Consider the following 14,839-nt stretch of genomic DNA (forward strand, 5'->3'; position numbering starts at 1 on the left):
GGCGGCTGAGCACAGCTGTGTGGCTGTCCAGTGCTTCTGAAGCTGCGTGCAGCTGAATAAGAAAAAGCCCCCGCGCCTCGGCTTTCAGCGGCTGCTTGCAAAATGAGCGAGAGGTCCCCAAAGAGATGACACAATTGCAATGGAAATGATTAACCCTTCGCAGGTTGAGTTTTGTTGCTCCGTACAGCAGCAGCCGCCAGCCTGGCCACAAACTCCCACTCGTTGGGTTTCAAGGACAAAGCCAAAGCAACTCAGTGCTCAGCCAGCTAAACTATCACAGGGATGAGCGTGCTCCTGCACCCGTGTTTCATGGCAACAATCTGGGCTTTTGGGGATATTCCCATCTCCTCTAAGCAGGGATGCTCTCTCTGCACACACATCACTTCTGCAAACATCCCACCCTAAAGCATCCCCACCTGGAGCCCGAGAGGGGACACTATGGTTGGTACACCCAGATCCTAGCCAGCTTTGCTCTTCTGATTGTCCCTTCTGAGGGCTGCTCAGAACAATAATTCAATACCAGGAAAAATTAACTGCATAATTCAATGGCTGTGATAGAAAAGGAACAAACTGGGGGCTTCTGAAAGGCGAAGCGTGCATACCTGCTATGGGAGATTTCCAATGGAATCAACAAAACAACAGATAAAGGTGAAAAAACATAATCAGTAGATATAATTTGTTAGGATGGCCCTAAAGCCTTTGATAAAATCCCGTGTGCTACTGAGGAAGACAGGAATTACTGGGCAAGATGAGAGCAGGAAGCAGCAAAGTGCCAGCAGGCAGTGGGTGGCAGCATGGGGGCAATGGCCCTCTATGCAAGCAGGACAGGAAAGCCAACAGTGTGACCATACTCCTTGTCCAGCTTCCCACAGACAAGGGCCTGCCTGCCCTACCATGCAAGCAGGGATGAGAGGGCAGTCAGCAACTCCATCCCTCCATCATTCACATGTACTTGAGTTTGATAAGCTGAACATGACCGAGACTGTGTCAGTCCTTGGCCTCAGTCCTTGCACTCAATACCTTTGATCTCCCTGTGTCCTTCCAAGCCATCTTTCAGCTGTATGTCTGGAAAGAGCCCAAGGAGAGAAACCTCACATCTTACACTTGGTGTGGGACATGCAGGGAGGGAGGATCCTCCACCAGCAAAGCTCAGCTTCCTGGAAACCACACCATGCTCTTGTTTTGGAAGATCACATCGCAAGACCCCATCCTAGTATGTGTGATCTTATAGAGTCAACTCCAAGATGACAAACACTCAGGTAGAAATGGCCACAAAAGCAACTCAGCCCATTCTTCAAATCAATGAGAAATTTGAGGTTTCCTTTCACTAAATATAGATGCAATCCTAGCATCACAAGATACATTAACCACTACGGTAAGAAGAAACTTTCCAGATGTATCGGAGAACATCTACATGTTCACCAAGGAAGATTACTGATCTCTCCAAGCTCTGTTTATTAGTAGTAGCATGGACACGAGGATGGCTCTGACCTCCCAGAGCGCCTTGTACATGAACTTAAGAGTAACTGGAGGCTGCAGCTCTCATTGCCTGCGAGCAGCCAGTTACACCCCACATATGAACTCCTCCATCTCCAAAGCCACTGCATTTCCCACCTGTTCCAATGGGTCCATCCCAGAGCATCATTCCTCCCCTCCATCAGCTCCCACTGTTCTTACCCTAAGCATAATCTCAGGCAGTTTAAAATCATTTGACCTCATGCTAACAACGTCTGCCATTGAACAGCTCAATTCCCACCTCTGTGCTCTACCTCCCATGGCCTACCTGCTTTGCAAAGCAGAGTTTGCATAGTCTCAGGACATGGGCCATTCACTGCATCTCCTTGGGGACTCAGCCATCATATCTTGTATCAATCCACAAACCACCCCTTCAGATTTACCAAGGTCCTACAGTTTTCCTTCTGCAGCCCTAAGCATGGGATCAGGAAGAATTTTCTGTTAACTATGCCACATTTCCCTCTCCTTGTTTTATCCCATTATCCATTGTTACATCTCCTAGACCACTCTAAATAATTACTCAACTGTGTGTTTATGACCTTCAGATATTTGTCCAACCTTGGTTTATTCAAGCTACCCCTAACATTTAGGCTGCACAGAGAAATGCTTATGTTCAGAGACCTTCCAGGATGGGGAAGGAAGAAAGTAACTCCCCAGGCTCTGTTTTGAAGGCTGGGAAACTGAGGCATAGGGAGACAGCCACAGATTGATCCTATAACCCACCACCTCCAGACATCCAAGACATAGATGAGTTAGCAGAAAGGGCAGATTCTGCAGCTTACCACGGCTCTGGTGGGTGCAAATGGAAAGCAGCAAAAATTAAGCCTTTATTTAACAAGCCCTCCAGGAGGTAGGAGGTGACAGCCTTCATCCCTGCTCTCAGCCACTGGGGCACCTATTGTGAACTCCAGCAGGGTCACACAGGAGATTGCAACCCACAGAGCAGTCGATTGACTCAGCTGTGGTAAGGTGATGGTCAGAGCCACAGCAAGGAATGGTGAGACTGGCAAGAGTAATGAAGATTTACTGCACTGAGCCCTGTTAACTGGATATCGAGCGCCAGCACGAGTTACTGGAGACCACAGCCCAATGTGGTATGAGCATGAAGGCAGGGAGAAACAAGAGGCATTGTGGTAGGCTATTGTTGTGCTGGAAGGTGGGAGTTCTGGGGTGGGGGGTTCAGCTCCATTGAAAGGAAGGAGAAAGGGAAAATGCATACTATGCTATGCAGATGCTAACAGATACCTTAGGCTAAGCCAGGCACCTCTGTGCTCACAGCTCCAGGCAAACCAACACAGTGAGGGCATCTGCAGCAGTGGAAAGAAAGGAGAGAGGTGAAGAGAAAGCAGAAAGAGCTCCCCATCCACAGCACTGCCAGCTTCAGGCACTCACATGCCACTGCCAAACCCTAAGCAAAGTTAAGAGGGGGTTCTTAAAAGTATGAGCATCTACAGAGTACTCATTTCAGGGTGGTTATCGTGCACTATCTGCTTTCTGGGGGTTGAGATGACATTTCCCTTCTCTTGCCAACACTACCTTAACTTTGTTAATGAAATCTCAGTCCAAAACACCAAGCTCCATGACCTGGAATCTTGGAGCCTTTAAAGTAAGATGTTTGCCATTGATAACACTAAGGGCAGAGGTGGGTGACACTGCTCTACAGGCACAGTGACATGGGTTTCTCTTCCTGCACAGCAAACGTAGCTCCAACAGTCAGCCCCAACGCACCCTGCAAGAGCCTCTCTGACTCATGGAGAGGAAGTGACTCGCCACGATGACAGAGCATCGCTTCACTGAAAAGGAAGGAGAGCTGGCACATGAAACCAAGCCTTCTTCCTCTTAAAAACCAGGCGTCACCCATCAGGAGATGACAGAGGAACCGATCCATTGCACACACTGTCTGGATAACAAAACCCTGGTCCCAGTCAGGCCCTCCATGGGGGATGCAGGGAAGAGCAGCCTTCATGTGTTCCCTCCAGAAGAGATGGCTCCCACTGCTTGGAGGGGGACTGTTGTGGGCTGAGGAAGACCATATCTAAGGGAAGGAAAGCAGTGAGAGGGGAAGGAGGAGAGAAACGAGTCCAAAGCCCCCGCAGGTCTGAGCCCCACGCCGGGCTGTGTTATGCTGTTTCCTCATGCCACGTCTCCATAGCAACTCCATCAGCAAGCAGCTCTGCTCCAACTCCGCTTCCTTCTCCATAGGTGTTTTTTGGGGGCTTTTTTTCCCCCCCTCAACTCTCCCTTTTTCTCACCTTCTCAGCTTTCCATTCAGTGCCCATCCCAGCCCCTGTCCTAGCAGTCTGTTGGCCAGTCCTCCCCACACCAAGTGGGGATTTGCAGGGCTGCTCTGTGACTTTGCCATGCTGTGATGCTGAGGGGTCACAGGCAGGGCCCCCAGCCCCACTGAAGGACAGGGCAGGATTTTTGGGAGGGGAGGGATCTTATGGAACAGAGACTTTCGGGTCCCCTCACTCCTTTCCCTTGCCCTTGATATCCCTGCCCATTCAGCATCACCAGCAACAAGGACTCCAAGCACACCTCTGTTGCAAAGAGGGTCTTAAAGCCCACCCATTCCAACACCCTGATGTGGGCTGGTTGCCACCCACCTGCCCAGGTTGTCCAGGGCCTTATACAGCCTGGCCTTGGGCATCTGCATGGATGAGGCTCCCACACTGCTCTGGATAGGAGCACCAGGACCTCACGGCCCTCTAAGAAAGCACCATTCAGACTTAACTCACTCTGTCACAGGGTGCATCTGTTTCCAGGGGTCCCCTTCCAGCCCTGTTTTCTAGCACCAATAACCAGAGAAGGCTAAATGTCTAATTAAAACACTAGCTGAGCCAGAACCATGGGAAAAATCAGTGCTTATATAATTAAAAAAAGATTGGAAAGAGATGTAACAAGGCCAAAAGAATCATGGAGGACACAGAGATACTGGAAGGAGAGGGCTCATAAGGAAGAAAGACTCTTGCCCTCAGTTCAGACAGCCCATCCACAGCAACAAAAGAGCCATCCTTCAGGAAGAGGAGGGTTCTGAGAGCATCCCCCAGCATTAGATGCTTTCTTCCACTTAATATCACAGCTCTCCTTGAGCTCTTTGAAAGTCCCAACCTTAAGTACCAAGGAAAGCCACCGGTCCCTTCAAAAGCTGAGTTTGGCAATGAATTTGGCCTCCTCAAAGTGGGAGACCGTCTTCCTCGTTGAGCATCTGGCCCTGCTGAGCACCAGGTGGGTGTATCCCTGCAGCTCACACATCCCCAGAGCCTGCCAGCTCCTCGCCAGGATGGCAGAGCTCCTCTGGTTTGTTTTGCATTGTTTTTGGTGCTTTCAAATAGCTGTGGTTGGAAAGCAGAGGCTGGGTTAATCTGACCCTGTCACACGCATCAGATGTGCAGCAGAAACAGCCCTCCAGTAAATGTTACCACATCGTTTGTGGAGGCTTTTTTTTCCCTTTATAGCAGACATCTGCAGTGGGAGAAGAGGGATGGAGCAGAGAGGACTCGGAGGGGACAGCAAATCTTCTGACAGTCAAACCCTACCAACGCAAAGCTCCTCGGCCCTCAGCCCCAACGTGCTCAGCCCAAAGCCAAGCCAAGAGGAGCAGCCCAGACTCTGGGATTGTGCAGCACAAACCCTTTGCAGTTATTCCCACGCACGTCTGCACCAGGCTCAAGGTTTCTTTATGCACACAATCACACTGACTTCACTTAAGGTGCAATTTTGCAACCGCCGCTGCTTGCTTGGGAAGCCGAGCTTCTTTCAATGTGGTGTAAGTCAATTAGGAGCAGGTTGAAGCTGAAGTGAATTAAGGCATTCAACCCCAAATGCAAGTGCCTGCCTGGAGGAAAGGGGAGGGGAAGGCAGCTCTGCACCAGTTTTAAGTAACTCAGCGCGATTCAACCAACATAAAATCTGAGAACAGACAAGGCAGCATCCTTTCTCCCTCCTCCTCCCTGTTCTCACTTCTGCTCCCCCCTTCTTGCTTCCCCCATCCCTTCCCTGAAGACTCTCCTGCTGTTCATCCTTCCCCACTCTCGCAGCCCCCCCCTCTCCATGCCCACATGCACGAGGGGGCCAGGAAGCAGTTGGAGAGCAAACTCCTGGCAGCCGAGGCATCGGACGTGCTGAGAGCCCAAGACAGCTCCAGAGCAGGGAGTCAAAGGAGTGGGATGAGCGAGAAGCGGGTGGGTTCGGGTGTGAGCAGAGAACTGCCTGCAGCGTGTAAGGCTGTAAGAAGGCAGGGGAGAGCGTCTGCTTTATAGCACCGAGTGCACGGAGTCACTGAGCTTTGCCCCCCACACAGATCTGCCTGTACCAGCGTTTTAGAGCCCAAATTGTGAGCTGTTTGGAAGTCTGTAAGGAATTTTAATAATGCAGGAAGATGCATTAACATAGATGCCACAGGGTATTTTGAAAGTTTATATGCCCCTAAAATACCACCATCCTCTATCCCTCAAGAAACAAGTCCTTAATCTTCCAGATTGACATCCGAGATAAAAATCAGCGCTGTTTAATTCCTCCTAGACATCACCCAGCCATTCAGGTGTCAAATCCCCTGCAAGGAGGGCTGCTTCATTCTGGGGTCTCCACATCCATCCCCTGCAGCTACAAGCGGGGTTTCCCCATGAAGATGTGGGGGAAAGGAGGAGGTGGGCAGCACAACCCTGCAGAGCCACTATGGGGCTGCCTGGATGCCAGCCATAGGAGCCTGAAGCTCAATGCAGAGGTACCTGCCATGCTCCAGCTGCTACCAGGGACTGCACAAACAACCCACATCAATAAAAATGCAGCCATAGCAAAAACCCCCTGCAACACCCCGCTCCACACCGCAAGCTGAGTTGCAAAATCCTCATCCCTGGGTGCTTTGCTGCAAAAGGGCAAACGCACCAGCTATTTTCAGAGATCCCTGCTGCAGGTTGAGCGGGAGCGCTGTGAAGCTGCTCTCCGTGGTTCACGGCATTGGCTGCTGCCAGCTAAAAAAAAAGAGAGAAGGAGGAATTGTTGGGGAGAACAGAACAAACACAGTGGGGGGATGGATAATTAGAAGAGCTGCCTGAGATGCAGCCTTCCTGGATAAACTTTGGGACGTGCTTCTACTCCTCATCAATGCAAATAAAGTGGGAGGACCTGGGGGACATCCCAGGCTCCCCTTTGGGTTTACACCCAGGTAATAGTATGACAAAGCTCTCAATCCTCAGCCCCCCCCCCCCCCCCCAGACCTGTAGCACCCCGACCTGTAGCACCCCAACCTGAAGCTTTTCAGTCCCCAGCCAAAGACAGGGGAGCTGCCACATGCTGAACTTGCTGTGTTTCTAAATGATGTGACACCAGAAAATCACGTTGTGGACAGACCTACAGGAACCTGCACACCCCTCTCTGCTCATCCTGTGGCCATCTCTGCTTGCTAATTAGACGATATTTCACACTCTTACAGAAAGCATCCTTCAGCTGCTATTTCCCTTTATGTCCTGGGAGCAATGAAGAGAATTTAATAGATTTTTGAGAAAATATGACATAGATATACACCAACTATCTTCACTCTGGAGTATAAAGAGCAGAAAACAAGCGAATTATTGACAGAGAGTGAGGAATGACATGGGATGGGTGTGTGTAGAGGGCTGGAGTGGAAGGCTGGACAGGTGGGACAGGAAGCCAGACCCAGATCCTGGCTCTGTCACCAGCTTCCACACTGACCTTGGACAAGCTCTGGGGACAGCAGATTTTCAGGTGACTTTTGTTTAGGCACCGAACTGCCCAGGCTGGGTCCTCTGAGGCACGTAGGATGCTGAACCTGGGTCTTGAAGGGAAGTTTGATATCTGGGGTTCCTGGAGCCCCAGAAGTGGCCACATCTGTGCCTTACAGTGATGGTATAGATGCAAGGGATTTGGACAAAGCAGCAGTAGCAGAAGCCCGAGATCTGCATGCTGAGCCCTGGCATATGCTGGCCCCTGCCCTCTGCTCCCCGATTTCTGCTCCCAGTAGCAGTGCAGCTGTCGATCAGCACAGCTTTTTGAAGACCCTTTGGGTCAGGGCAGTCAGAGTGAGCCAGCACCTCATCCTGCAACATCAGCTCGGAGTGCTTCAGCCCTGACATCGGCTACAAGGAGGAATGGAAAAATACAGAAAGGACCTCAACAGAGCTTCCTCGCAGAGGGGCTCAGACCACACTTTGGACCCTATCTGCCACCTTTGCTCTCTCGTCTTGGCAGCTGCACAGTGTATCCATGCAGAGGGAGCAGATCCGAGCTGCAAACTTTAAAAAAAAAAGGAATAAGAAAAAAGGAGAGAGGGAGCGAGCAAGCGAGAGAGAGTGTCTGACTACAGCCCTAAGGGCTGTCACAACAGATAAAACCTCAGCCAGGCTTCGCAGTTGGAGCTCCTGCACGCTAATGCACAGCAGAGCTAAAAATACCAACGTGTGGAAAAGCAGAGGCTGCTGTTGCTGCGTTTTGAGCTCAGCGCGGGCTCTGGCTTCCCAGCAAACCAGATGCACGGCCACAGAGGGGAACACTAACCCAGGCAGGGGCAGGGGTGCCCAGGGATGTCCCCACCACAGCCACAGGGCTGGCTCTGTCCTGCTAAGCACAGAAAAAGGGTTGGCTTTGTGCTGATGTGCAGCAAATATCCAAACAAGGCACTTGCACAGTGTAGGCAAAGCAAGGGAAGGAGCAGCCTTGGGGAAAGGGAAGGATGGAGCCTGGATGAGGGTGATGCAGTGAGGATTCATAAGACAGCAAAGAGCCAGGGCTCTGTCCTTTGGGCTGCCAGACCTGGAGCAACCTTGTGTGAAACAGAGAGCTCATGGCTGTGCTGCAGCCCTATCTCCCAATGTATCTGGCTGTCTTCATTTCAGCCATCGTTACCCTATCTGAGGCCCATGAACATACTTCAGCATGCACTTAGATTCAAGCATGCACTTCAAGTCTATTTTCTTCAATGGAACTGAAGGACATGCTTAAGACTTGCACATGATTAGCTGCTTTCAGCAAAGGTCAGTTTTCCAAGTCAGGGCCTCTGGGTGCATTCTCAGGGCCTCCTCCCAAACCTGAGTGTTACTGAGCTGCTACGTTCCCATCTGTGAACTCAGACAAAACTCACTCAGCATCTCTTGGCCCCAAGACCTGAAGCTTAAGTTCAATACAGAGGCACTAAAGACAGAGCCCTCCATGCCCTCATCTGACTACACACACCACATGCTCCCCACCCAACACCTCCATTTCAGCCCTACTTCATGTCTCCCACATCAGCACTGACCCCACTGTACAGCTCCCAGCCCAGTCACCCCACTCACTCTTCCCTACTCACAATCGCATTCAAGACACCAACACAAAACCCCCGTGGATCCATTTCAAGTTGCATTATCAGCACATTTGGCATTTTCATCATGCTCAGGACACGGTCCCCTACAAAAGGCCAATTTATCTTGCAAGCAAACACATGCCTTGAAGGCTGTGCTTCATAGCAGCTGTACCAGCACAACACTGGCCACAGCAGGAGCCCCAATCTGGGCACACAGCATCCCCTTGGCATTTGCCACCCACCCAGCTTCACACTTCCAGCATTTCAAGGGTTCTTCCAGCCCATTTATTTTTTTCTGCACACAAGCATATGAATATTATAACTGCACACCATCCAATTATAACCCAACACTGGCAAATATCACAGCACTGTCACAAAGTAGCGTGAAACCTTCTGACTTCCACAGAGCCTCAGCTCACAGAGGCAAGAAGTTACAAAAGGAGAAAAACAAACCCAAATTCATAACTCTCGCTAAAAGCAAAACACAAACCAAGTCATAGCCCTCATGGCTAGAAGAAATAAGAGGGCTGAAAGCATGGATCCCAGCCACAGAAACTGGAAAGCACAATAGAAAGCAAGATTTTTCACACTAACCTTTTGATCTGGAGACAGCAGCTAGCATCGCAATCACTTCTTATTTGCTTGTGTTTGAGGAAGTGAAGAGGACAGGTCCCAGCAGAGCAGCATTCACCATCACAGCTCCACAGAGCTTCCACTTCTTCAAGAACCTGGATGTTCATAAAGAAACTTAAGCAGGAGCTGAGCCCATCTGACAACCAGCCATGATCCCACCTAACCACCAGCTCAAGAGCCCAACATCAGTGCCTTCATGCAAGCAAGAACCCCTACTATAGTCATACCCACAGCCCTCAGAAAGCAGCCCCCAGTTTCCTACCTCTTTGATTGAAAACCTTGGGTGGCTCACAGCACTTCTGCTAGACCAGCACCTTGCTTCATCATTGAGCTTTTAACTGAGAGCACCCGGAGGCAGTGCTGCCCCAGCTGTGGCCATTCATATTGTTAGCACTTTGGAGAAACCACTTTGCAAAAGGAATGGCTCAGCTGGTGATGAAGTATGGGAACTCCCATCTCAGGACCTCAGAACTGCCTAAGCTGAGGCCTGCATGCAGCTCTCCAGTAGGCTGATGTGAGACTGATTCCTTCCTGACCCATCTGCTCAGACTTGGGCTACAAGATCTGTATGACAAGAAGCATTACGTGCATTGGTCCTGTGCTCTGCACTGCCTGCAGCCCACAAGTGCTGCTCTAACAAACCCAAACAGCAGCTGTACTAGCTTCTAGGCAATGATATCAGGCCCACTATTGTGATATCCTTGTTGGTCTTCCTAACTGTCAAAGAGAGGGGCTTTGGGCTTCCATACCTCATGGCTGTGCCTCCATCAGGGTCTCATCCAGGAGGCAGCACAGGGAGCTCACCCTACAGTGCCTCTCTGCCAGGCTTTGGGGCAAAGCAGCCAACCCTACACACTGTCTCTGTGTCCCATCCCCAGCCTCACAACTGAGACCTGGAAAACCCAGAGCTGTTCAGAGTTGCACACAGTCACTGGGACAAAAATCAAGGCACAGAGCAATGCAGGATGCCCCAAACCATGTCCTGCTCTAAACTCCTGAAGAGGCTTCTGACTCCAACACTCTCCTGCCACGAATTCAGCAGGTCCTTCTGCCAGCTCCCACCAATGAAATTCTGCACACTAATAAAATCCTACCTCATTTACATCTGAGATGGGGAGTGAGTGGCAGCTGTTGCTATAGAAACCTTCTCCCGAGTCCTGGCTCCCGCTGCAGCTCCAGGAGGGCAGATCCTAAGCAGTTACCCCATACCTGGTGGCATGGGACATCCCTTGGTGCCCTGCTGAACCCAGCACTGCTACCCCTGATCCCATTGCAGTGGGTGTAGGGGCTACAGGGTATCCCCGGGTATCCCCTCCTCCTCCCCCTCCAGGCCCTGCCTGCTGAACCTTCGTCTCTGGAGCCCCACACTCACCATCCTTCTCCAAAACCACATGGGGTTCTACATGCCCCTTTCTCACCCAGAAAAAGCAAAATACAAAGGACAAGAAAGAACTGCTCACTGAGCTACCAGGCTTTGGGGAAACCTGAGCTGAGGATCTTGCCAATAGAAGAAAAACTTGCAGTGTGCTTAACATTTATTGTGGCTTACTGCTTTCCCTAGGATGGGCTGATGATTATCTAGTGCATGGCCCATGGACGCATTAACACTTCAGGTTGCTAGCAGCACCTTACATAAGACCTTCCCTTGTCTCTGACCAGGTTGAACCCTGGTTTCTAGCTCAGCTTCCAGAGTGAAGCCTGGACCAGTCACTAAGAGATTCACCATTCCTGACAACACTGCTACACATGGAGACATCACCTCTCCCCAGTGCAGCATCGGGAAGCAAGATTTTGAGCAGAAAAGCAACCAGAGGACAGGGTCAGATCCTGCTTCACTCACAGGCTGAGCACAAGGCAACCAGCTTGTGAGCTGCCACATCTGCCACACAGCTGCAGATGTGCTGGTGTGTTGAGGAGCATCACACAGCCTGGACACACAATGGTGGGGTGAACGTGGTGCCTCTCCATTGGACATGTCACTCAGGTCATCCAAGGAGCAGCAGTCCTGGTCTCCTTTTCCTTTGGCCAAGACATCAGGGCTGTCTGAACGCTGCTTTGCAGGGACATCTCTTTTATCTCCTGTATGTGTGCTGTGCCATGTGGGCACCATGAGTACAGGATGGAGAGTGGTACCACCACTTTTTCCCCACCAAGCAACACCCCCAGCGTGCCTTTGAAGCTATTTATTCCTCCCTCCAGACTTCAGCTGCCTGCTCCATCAGGGAAAAACTGACTCAGACCTTCCCAAGATAAGGAGACCACATCTGCAGCCCAGCTCCCCAGGAATGCAATCAAAATAGCGACCGGCAGGCAAGGCGAGAAAGCATTTTTCGCTGCTGACTCTGACCCCCTGATGGACTGTTGCTATGGAAAGGCAGCGAGCAGCCCCAGCTGGGGTTCTGCTGAAGGATTTTCCCTGTTTGGCCTGAGGCTAGGGCAAGGGGAAGGGGGGAGCGTGGGGAAGGAGCTCGCATCTGGCTGCGGCTGGGCTCCCCACTGCCAGGTGCAGGCTCACCTCCCTCTTGGCTGCAGCATCCTGAGACACTCTGCATCCTGCACCGGGCTCAGGCGCTGCTTGGTGGTGTTTGGAGACTGGTGCAGGAGCACAGCTAATAAGCCCAGCTCCTAATTGGTGTCAGAGGTACCAGGGAAGGGGCAGAGGGACAGTAACCCAAGCCTGGCCAGTCTTCCTCTGAGCCTGTAAGGTCTCTGGGACACTCATCCAGCTCCTTTCCCCTTCAGCCTGTTTCCAGTTCCTCATTCTGGCATGAAGAAATAGGACAGTAATTCCTCTCCTATGGGGAGAAACAATACAGAAGTTAGAGCAGAGGCCTTCCAGGCTGCATGAACAGGCTGACGGTTGGGTGAAGATTTACACAACTTTCTTATTGTTAAAAAAATGCTCAGTGACAGCATTGGGCCAGGAGCAGCAGGAGACCCTCAGCTCCCTCTGCAGATCCTTCCCATGACAGCTGCCCCTGGGTGGATGAGATTCATCTGTGAGAAGCCACGGGGACACATGTAGGGCTGCTCTGCCCCTCCAAAACGTCCCTGCTCTGCACATTGACAGTGCTGAGACAGCACCACATCTCCTGCCAGCCTCTTCCCCAGCTCCTGCTGGACCGTTGATGTTATTAAAGCCCCTTCCAGTTGATGGAGGTGGCCTGACAATGAACGCCGGTCTGGGCACTGCATGGCCACTTCTCAGCCAGTTCATTGAGATGAGGTGGAAAAGGCCAGAGTTTCAAGCTGTCTCCATACACCAGCGCCTGGCACCAGGCACCGAGGGAGCTGCTGCCAGCAGCCAGCACCCAGAGGAGCCATTCCCCTTCCTGCTGTCTCGCTGGGAGTTGGCAGGAGGGGACAGACAGCTGCTTTTCCATAATCATTTCTCCACTGCTGATGACATGCTGGAGCTAATTTTCAGAAGACACCTTAGGAAGAAGAATGTATGTACATCAGCTGAAACAACTCCTTCTAGAGACCAAACACGCACAGCAAAACAAAATGCTGCTTCTTGTTAACCCCTGACGCTACATATTCAGCACAAAAGTTGCTGGTCAGATTCTGCCTTGCTCACAGTCCTGTAGCGGTGCTGACAGTGAGGGGGGGGAGGAAGCAACTGTCTCTTCAGAGATGTCACTGATTGAAAATCCCCCCCGAAGGAGGGATCCTGCCCCAGTTATTGCCAAGGCTTGCTCTTTCAGATACCCCCTGGGAGCTCACTGTGCTGTGCCCAGCGTGCTGGTGTCGCTTGGATGTGCAGCGCGTGTGCTATGGCACGCACGGCAGCCCTGGGACAAAGCAAGAGCTGCAGAATGTCCCGGGTACAGAGCTCAGCCCCACACAGGAGCAGGCTCTGATGAGCATCCTTGGCCCAGGAGGAGAAAGATGAGTTGGAGAAGGTGAAAGGAAGGGGAGGAGGAACACCACCTGCTTATTGATCAGAACATACGAAAAGGGTTTTTCTTCTGGTTCCTGAGCTGGAGACAGGAACCTATTGGATAAAACCCTTCACTCTCCCGCTGCCCTGGTTTCAGCCACTCCAGGCTGCTGGTTAATTAGATGAGCATTAGCAGACAGGCAGCTGGGCAGCCAGGAGGGGCCAGGTCTCTGTGTCCATAGGCGCTGGTGCACGGGGCTGTGCTGATGGCCAGGGCACTACCAGTGCCATGCCGCCTACGTGTCTCCTGCATGCAGCCAAGCCAGGGACTAACCCAGGCACCAGGGAACCAATGACCTCAAGCACTGCAGCCATTTACTTCTTCCACCCAGATTTCCATCTGTTCTTGCACCAGCCCCATGGTTAACATAGCCTGGCCCTGGTTGTGGGGCCACCCAGAACCAGGAAGGCTTGAGTGCAGAGCGGGCATTTTTCCTGCCTACATCCTATCGGTGAGTAATTACAACAAAGTCGTGAAGGATTTGCAATTATTTTCGGGCTCCTTTTCCCAGATTAACACATGGATCCACTTTCTGGTGAGCAGTCTCAGAGTGTATTGTTTTGTCTCTGTTGCAACCTTGCACTCCCACATCCCAGGGCTTCCAGTGCCCCACCGAGGTGTACAGGATATGAACAGGAGCTCACTTTAATTAATGTTTACTTCTTAATTGGGCTCCGAGCTCCCCAGCAAGTCAGGTAGTATTTTATCTTCATTATACAGTCCTGGGAGAGAGAACACAGAGGGAAGAGCAAGGGACATGGGCAAGGATGGTCAGCAAGGTGGCAGGTCAATGGAGATACCCTAAAATTCTCCCCCCTCCATTCCCATTACCTGCACTGAACCCAACAGCAACATTGCCTGGTGACAGCTCACTCTGTTTGCAAGGATTATTATCCCAGATTACCCACCTGCATCAACCTGCCTCTCCCCCTTGCTGTCAACAGAGCGACATAGATTCAAGGAAACTGGGTTAGATCCACGTTTATATAGGGACACAGCACTCACAGGTTAAACAAAGTTCTTCTGATTGCCAGACTGCTGCCAAATGACCCCAGAGGAAGGATGGGGCTTTATGTCACAGCTTTACCAGGGACACGGGGTGAGCTAATATTACGTGTTGTAAAATAAACTTTCCAACAAAATCAGGATGCAGCTGTTTCAGCTGCTTTCAGCAAGAAGACATTATCTGCAAAACAGATAAACTCAGTTCAGCCTTACCTACAGCTCCACAGCCAGCTCTCCACAGCAGCGTCAGCATTCAGCATCTGTAACACATCCATGCCAGAGCAAACTTATGCCTGCTGGTTTTGGGGGAGAAAGCCAGAGATTTGCATTGTCCTTGTCCCACAGCACTCTGCCTTGCTTGGCCTGAACCAGCTGTGGTGGCATCAGGAACGCGGTGCTTTGCTTCCTCACCCTGCTACTGTTTTTCTGCCCTGCTCTCCTT

Source organism: Coturnix japonica, chromosome 21 (assembly GCF_054131305.1).
Source record: "Coturnix japonica strain WE chromosome 21, WE-NBRP24, whole genome shotgun sequence".
In the NCBI taxonomy this organism is placed as follows: domain Eukaryota; kingdom Metazoa; phylum Chordata; class Aves; order Galliformes; family Phasianidae; genus Coturnix; species Coturnix japonica.